This window comes from Sebastes fasciatus, chromosome 2, assembly GCF_043250625.1.
Source record: "Sebastes fasciatus isolate fSebFas1 chromosome 2, fSebFas1.pri, whole genome shotgun sequence".
In the NCBI taxonomy this organism is placed as follows: Eukaryota; Metazoa; Chordata; class Actinopteri; order Perciformes; family Sebastidae; genus Sebastes; species Sebastes fasciatus.
The window spans coordinates 28,014,794-28,022,368 of record NC_133796.1 but is presented as its reverse complement, the minus strand read 5'-3'; positions in this window follow the sequence as shown (position 1 = coordinate 28,022,368).

Genomic DNA, 7,575 nt, shown 5'->3' with positions numbered 1-7,575 from the left:
CGAAAACACGATTCTTATTTTCAGGTTTATACACAAAAAAAAACATGCGTATTAATATCATATTCCATTTCTGCGAATAGATCCCCCTGAATGTTACACACTGTTCACAGTTTGTTTGAGCTGACTTGTTTACCACAAACGGAGGTATGGATAAAACCACAAGCTAAATGTAGCTTGAACAAAGCACCCAGCAGGCCTCATCGCTTCTGACACCTTTGTGACATTTTTTAATACAATTAGTGAATCATCTCACACATCATGTGGTCCAACACCAAGTAATACAGGCAGATGTTTCAATCTAACTTTACTTTCACACTAATGAAGAGTTAAAACAACCATTTGTTTGTGAAGCCATACTGTATACTAGTTAACATTTTTGGGAATACCACTGAAGGCGCAAAACTACAAATTATGTCACTGAGTAATCACATGTAGCTCCATGTTTAAATGTGTGTTACACCTCTCTTTGATATTTGAATGCACTTTATTTACAGTGTGATGTCATAGCAAGAGAGTTGGAGGAGCTGGAGGTGGGAGGAGAAGATATTGGGGGTCTTTAAGTATGGTCTTTAAGGTAGGAATTCCTATGTGTGTTCTAATACCCATACTACCAGACTATTTAGTATGCCTGAAACATATTTAGTATGTGCCAATACATACAGTAGCTAGTATGTCAAATGCAGTATGCCAAAAATACCAGGATGTCCTACTACATCCACATTTTGCAGTATGCAAGCCAGCATGCTTTTCTGGTCTTGTCTTTAAGTAATAACATGCAAATTGCAAAACTCTCCTGAGATGGTTATGGTTAGGCATTGATCTCGAATGCTTAAGGTTAGGATAGGTCATCGGGCAGCAAGTCTCGAGAGTTTTGGAAGATTTTGCAATTTGCGGGTTACCTTCTAGACATCCACCTCTCTGTAGCGGATATATGAGAAAGAGGGTCAAAGTTCAAGGCACAATGTTATGCAGTATGTCCCAATTGTATACATACTGCATGCAGCAGTACGTACTTTGTAAGGGCAGCTGCGGTACATAATAAAAGTTAAAAAAAAGTATGTGATTTGGAACGTAGCGAATGCTTTTCTGGCTATTCTGACCTACAATCCTTTGCTCAGCGGAAGATACGTCACATCGACTGAGCCGCCAAGAGAGCACAGACTATTTGCAGCTCATTGACAGCTCAAATGATAGAAACCGTCGGATATATGAGCAAGAGGGTCAAAATTCAAGGCGCAATGTTACGATGAAGTATTATGTCCCAATCAACACATTCTCATCTCAACTCGTCACATAGTGACGCTTTGTCAGACCCCTTGGCGTCATTTTTCGGTCGCATTTAACACGCTTAATGCATTAATGCATACTGCATGCAACAGTACGTACTTTGTAAGGGCAGCTGTAGTACGCACTAAAAGTAAAAAGAAAAAGCGATTTGGAAAACAGCGAATGATTGTAACCCAGACCGTAACCATCTATCAAACTGCCATGATTGGCAGAGCTGTGATGGGGCAGCAACCAGCCTGAGGTATAGCACCTCCTGGAAGAAAAAAATTAAATTAGATACGATTTTGGCAAGTTTACTAGAAGCCGCCAGCAGCAGTCCATATCTTCTATCATTAATCTTTTTGACACTTGCCTCTCTTGTTTTGTGTCTGCTCTGAATCTCTCGACCTTTGAAACCTCTGTTTACGGCTCAACATGTTTTTGCCATTTTGCACCACAGTCGATTTGATTAAAGCAAGAAGCCCTCAAAATGCTGTTTGAATCAGATTGTTTGGAAAGCATGAGAGAAAGAGAAATGCAGCTTCAGCACAGACATGATGTCAACCCGCTGCCTGGCTGGCTCTGAGGCTTTTTACCCAGGAGACACTGCTGGCTCCTGCCTCACATCACACACCAGATATTGTGAACAAAAAGGTTTTGAAAATGAGTAGAAACTATTTCGTTGCATGTAAAACAATATCGTGATTGTGTCTCAAATTTAAGGGGAATAGTTCGTAAGTGTTCTTAATGGCACAAAATTCCTCTCTGCATCTGGAAATCTGTTTTAGATTTAGTCACACAATAGAAGGAGGGATGTATCTTATTAGGTAAATGGATTTCTGGAGAAAGGAGAGCTTTTAAGACAAATCCCTGGTGATGTGTTGCAGTTTGACGTCAGTTCAGTGTTGTGCTGTAAAAATATTCATTGTTTATTTTGGGCCAAGGATAAAATGCCATCTTTACTTATATTACACTGCTAATCTTTCCTTTATGTATTTGTCTGTGTTTCTGTTTTAAAGAACACATACAGCAATAAGTCAAAGGTGTTATATGTACACTGTTTTGGTCAGGGGGCATCTTGCTCTGTTTTATTCTTGAATAAGGTTTGTGACCTTTCAGTCAGCAGACTCGGAGTAAAACATTACAGGATAATAATGAGACACCTCAGTGACCTTTGGTGAACAATGAAAAGGGCAGACAGAGAAATACTGAGAGAAAAATGAGAGTTGACCAGTGAAGCAGTCTGTGAAATCAAAGTTTGGAGTATTTTTTTGAGCTGCGGTGGGGGAAGAGACGGGAAGCTGAAGCTTTGTGCCTAATTGAGGTCAACGGACATGTTACATTTTAAACATGTGCTGGTATTTTATAGTCTGTGGGTTTGATTCTGCAACTGTAACATGTCTGTGGTATCACCAATTTCTAAGGATCCTAACATCCTGACTATTCTTTCTTTTTCTCGAGGAAACCTTTAAAGAGGACCTATTATGCTTATTTTCAGGTGCATTCTTGTATTTTGGGTTTCTACTAGAACATGCTTTAAAATTCAAAAAACGCTTCTCTCATTTCTCATTTTTCTCATACCGGCTGTGCTGCAGCACCTGTTTTTACCCTCTGTCTCTACAGCACACAAATGCAATGTTTGGCGGTACGTACGTCGGAGTTTAGTGTTTACTACTGTTGCCAGGCAGCCTACTTTCATTTCCGTCACCACTCGTTGACTTTTTGCTTATCCACAGAATATTTTATTTGTACGCCTCCTGGCGTTTTGGAGCATATTGCAACGAACAACGCGCTTAGCATAAACGTGCGCGCGCCATCTATGGAGGCCTGAGTTTCGTGTGTCTCGTATGAGCAAAGCTTAACTCCCTTTGGCGTGGACTTTGGGATTTGTAACTTTGCAGACCTTTTACATGCACAAAAAACTATAAAACACGCTAAAGAAAAGGGGAAGGGCACAACAGTATAATAGGTCCCCTTTAAATTCAGCACTCACGTCTCTTTGGAAAGGCTATGATTGTGCCAGACACGTAGACCTAGTGCCACTTTTGGTTAGAAAGGCTGATCCTGTAATATTATTTATGTACGTATGTATTTATTTGTTTGTTTATTTTATTCATTTATTATGTTTTCATGCAAGAGAAACCAGACTCGATTTAGATATTTTTTTCTACAATTTACACTGTAAAAAGTAGGGCTGATCCGAATACTTCGAAGCTTCAACCATTGCCATGGTATTCAACCTCCAAATCACTTTTTTCTTTTATTATTTATATATAAGTATGTAATAATATTCTTTAATAAATCCCCAAATAGCCCATGAAATAAGGAATAATCCCACAATATTATTCATTTTTCATGTTCAACATTAGTTATTATTAGTTATTCTCAGAGGGATATCACTGTTTGTTGTGTGTAGAGGTGTGTGTGTGTACTGTAGTGCGGCGGCACTGAAACGGGGGAGATGGAGACAGACAGACAGACAGACAGACAGACAGAAGAACATGTTACCCTACCGTACCGCGAAGCTTCGAATACCTTCGAATATTTCTCTATAAGCCCAAAAAATGGTATTTAGGACAGCCCTAGTAAAAAGTCACTTAAAGCAGTGGTGACATAAGAGATGCTTTTGAATTGAATTTCCTCATGGCACACAATACACCCATACAGCACTTTTTTTATAACAATATAATTATATTTGGAGAATTTAAACTATAATGCTTAACATGTACTATATAATACCGTATGTTTTTCCAAAAAATACATCAACGATGAGTAAAATTGTATCTGCAATTTAAAAGAAAAATGTGTCTAAAAACCTGTCTGTTGTATTGGTCGACCTTTTTGTCTCCCTGCTTGCAAAACTTGTCTCTTTATGTGAGAAGGGTCAGAGACTCTGTGTGTTTTCAGTTCTCTCACAGGGACATGTGGTGAAGCAGCTCCTCCAAACACTCGTATAAGGACACATAATCACCTTTGATGAAGTCTGTAAACAAAAGCCAAATATCAAATGTCTAGTGTTTGTATTACACAACACTGACTTCCTCTTTCTTACACTCATGTTCTCCCTAGATGTTGTGGTGAGATTCCTGACAAAACAATTTATTTGACAGTAATGCTTCCACTGCCGGTATATAGATATACTCATTAATGATGTTATACTAAAGAAATATATATATCATATACTGCTCTCATTGGTTTCCCACTGTGTTTCTGTTGGCCTCACACTAATTAGATTATATCAATTTAAAGTGAGTCAACAAAACCTTCTTTTCAGTCTGTTTCATATTGAAATCGGTGATGTGCACATTTTACCACCACTCAGTGTTTATCTGCATGCTGGGTGAATGTAATAGATTTACAGTTTGCAGACGGGGATAGAATTTAAAATCTCTTCACTTCTGGGCTAAATGAATTTGCCCCCGATGAGCAATCATGCACCACAGTGATTATAGTGATCATTGTTCCACAGTTTGACTAAACTGGCAACATGCTGTGTTCATTGCCTCTCAAAAGAAAGCTTTGTGCATTTTCATTCACTGTGTTGAACTCTCAACTTGTATTAATGTTCATCAGTTAACATTTGATTCATAACATATCTTACATTTTATAGCAAACTTATTTTTACTTGTTTCTTTACAGATTCTTAATACCATAAAAGGATGTCCATAGATGAAGTTGGTTATATTTGATGCATGTTCACAGGAAGGAATGATATGTTTTAATAATACCATTTTGGGTGATGATTTGTGGTTATTGTCTTGTCTTTGGTTTGAAGGTATATACTAATGGTACCATGTAACTGAGAGCACACTCATAAACCTTTAAAGGTTTATGTTGCGACTATTACGACAGCAGAATATGTTTGCAGCCAGCACTGCTTTTTTTACCACCAAAGTTTTACTTTTATTGACTGCAAAAGTCTCATAAAAGGACCCTGCTGCTATACTGTGCTGCAGCTAATTTACTCTCTTTTTTTGGCTCCCTTCTTGTTTATTTTGGCACATGTCTTACTCTGTTTCTCATCACTTTTCACAGTTTTCTGCAGTAGGTTGGAGAAGAAGTTGTTAGATCAGTTGATGGACGATGTGCTGCGTTTGATCTCTGCATCCACTTCTGCTGTGTCCGAGTGGACGCAGCAGGTGTGTGTCCTGGAGGAGCCTGCATGTGAACTGGGCAGATGGATTTGTGGTGGCCTACAACATCACTGACCGACTGTCCTTCCTGCACACCAGAAGCATCCTGCGGCAGATCAAAGAGAGCTGTGAGGGGTGAGTGGCCGCATAGTCTGCTGGGAATGAAGCCGAGCTGAGGGATTTACTTTGATGAGCTAATGAGTCCCATTCCTGAGATGAATAATGTGTAGACCTATCAGGGTGAGGATCAATGTGGTATGCTGCGAGTTATGGGCTGTATTCCAACATGCTGTACTGGGATGAGCTGAAGTATCCCTGTATGAAGTTAATTTGACTTTGACACAAGCACACTGGGTTGAGGACATTTTGATTTAGGATTCATATCGTATCTTCTAGCAGTGGAACCTCAGAGCTCCTCCAAGATAATTAACTGGGTAGATAATCCCTGATTGCTTTATATCCACTTTTCTTGTTTATGTTAATTGAAATGGGATAAAATTAGGGCTGTCCTCAACCAAAGAAATGCTTAGTTGACTAACACTCATACAATTTTGTCAACTAATCAATTAGTTGAGATAAATCTGTAAAACTGAGTTTCTCCACAAAGAATCACACAAAATCACTATAAAGAAATCTCAGTCAACTAAGACCAAAACGACCAATTAGTCAACTAATCGACTAAGTTGTGGCAGCCTTAGTAAAGAAGTTTGCAAGATGGATGAACGGTGGCAGCTGGAGAGAATTAAAACACTTTAAGTTCCTTGAATTGTGCATTTCTTTCCCCAACATATTGTGAGAGAGATTTAAAACAGTTAAAGAGGCCGCAGCTTCACACACTGATACTGGTCAGATGTGAAGGACACGACATAGAAACCATTTTAAAGTTTGAAGTTTGTGAACTTCTAAGACCTGATGTTTTTCACCACTGTTATCAATGTGGTACAGCCTCTAGTTCTCTTCACCACCTGGTTCACTGGTCGTTGTTTAACCATGTTTCACTCCTTTATGGCAGACTGGTGGATGTCCCGGGGGCCGATCCTCAGGCTCAGGAAGACTACTGCCTCTTCCTGGAAGGGTCTGCAGCTGAGGACTACTTGTGATGTTCAACCTCTCCACAAAACTGATTTGTCACGTGATGGAGAACCTGAAGCACCGTGCAGACGATGCAATGGCTCCAAGTCCATGGAAAAACTCACCAATATGGTTGGCAAAAGACGGAAGTCAGTCTGATGGAGGAAATCTGTGGCTACTAATTATAATGCATGTAACTAAACTGTTTGTTTGGATACCCCAGGCATTTTCTATTGGTCAACAAATATGTGGACCAATACCAAAATACCATTTTTAATGAAATTGAATGACATCTCACATTTGGAAAATGATGATACATAATTTCAACTTTCAGTTTTTGTTTTGTCCTCAGAGGGCAATTGGATTTACAGCAAGATGTACTACAATACATGAAAAAGCATAGGCATACAGTACAGTAAGGGGAAGGGGAGATGTCCTGAATACAAGTGGGCTAGAAATCCAACACTAGTCACTTGTGTCCGACTCACATTTTCACAGTGGCAAAAGCACAGCAGCAATAACATCTAAATAAAAAAGTCAGATTTGATTGTATGCATCAGCATTATACCTCCAAAAAACCCTTTCCCATTGAAATTTCAATGTTCTTCTTAAGGATATAAATCCAAAATTAGGCTCTCAAAAACTGTCAAGATCAAATGTTTCAGTTCAGTTGGTATGAAGACAATTTGATATCTCCCCTATAAAATTTAATCAAATGAAAACACTGTAGGTGGGATAAAAAGCCAAATGTCAATGATTTCACAGCATGTAATATTTCTCTGTTGTAATTATGATTTCTGAAACACTCAAAGGTCAGTGTTTGAGATAAAATGTAGATTTCATGGTACAAACAGGTGGCAGGTGGTATGCTCCTATTCATAATTTTGGCAGCAAGCAACATTGTTTTTGCTGTTTGCTCTGTTTTTTTTGTACGTTTCATAACTTTCTTAAAAGGTTGTAATCAGAAGCACTCTCACAAATAAATAATTTTGCAATTTGCAGTTAGTAGCCTAATTACAGCATGCAACATGCTTTGTTTGTTAATGTAGAAAAAAAGGGAAGCTGTATCCAGTAGGCCTACTGGAAAGCAGATGTTAGTCTAGTA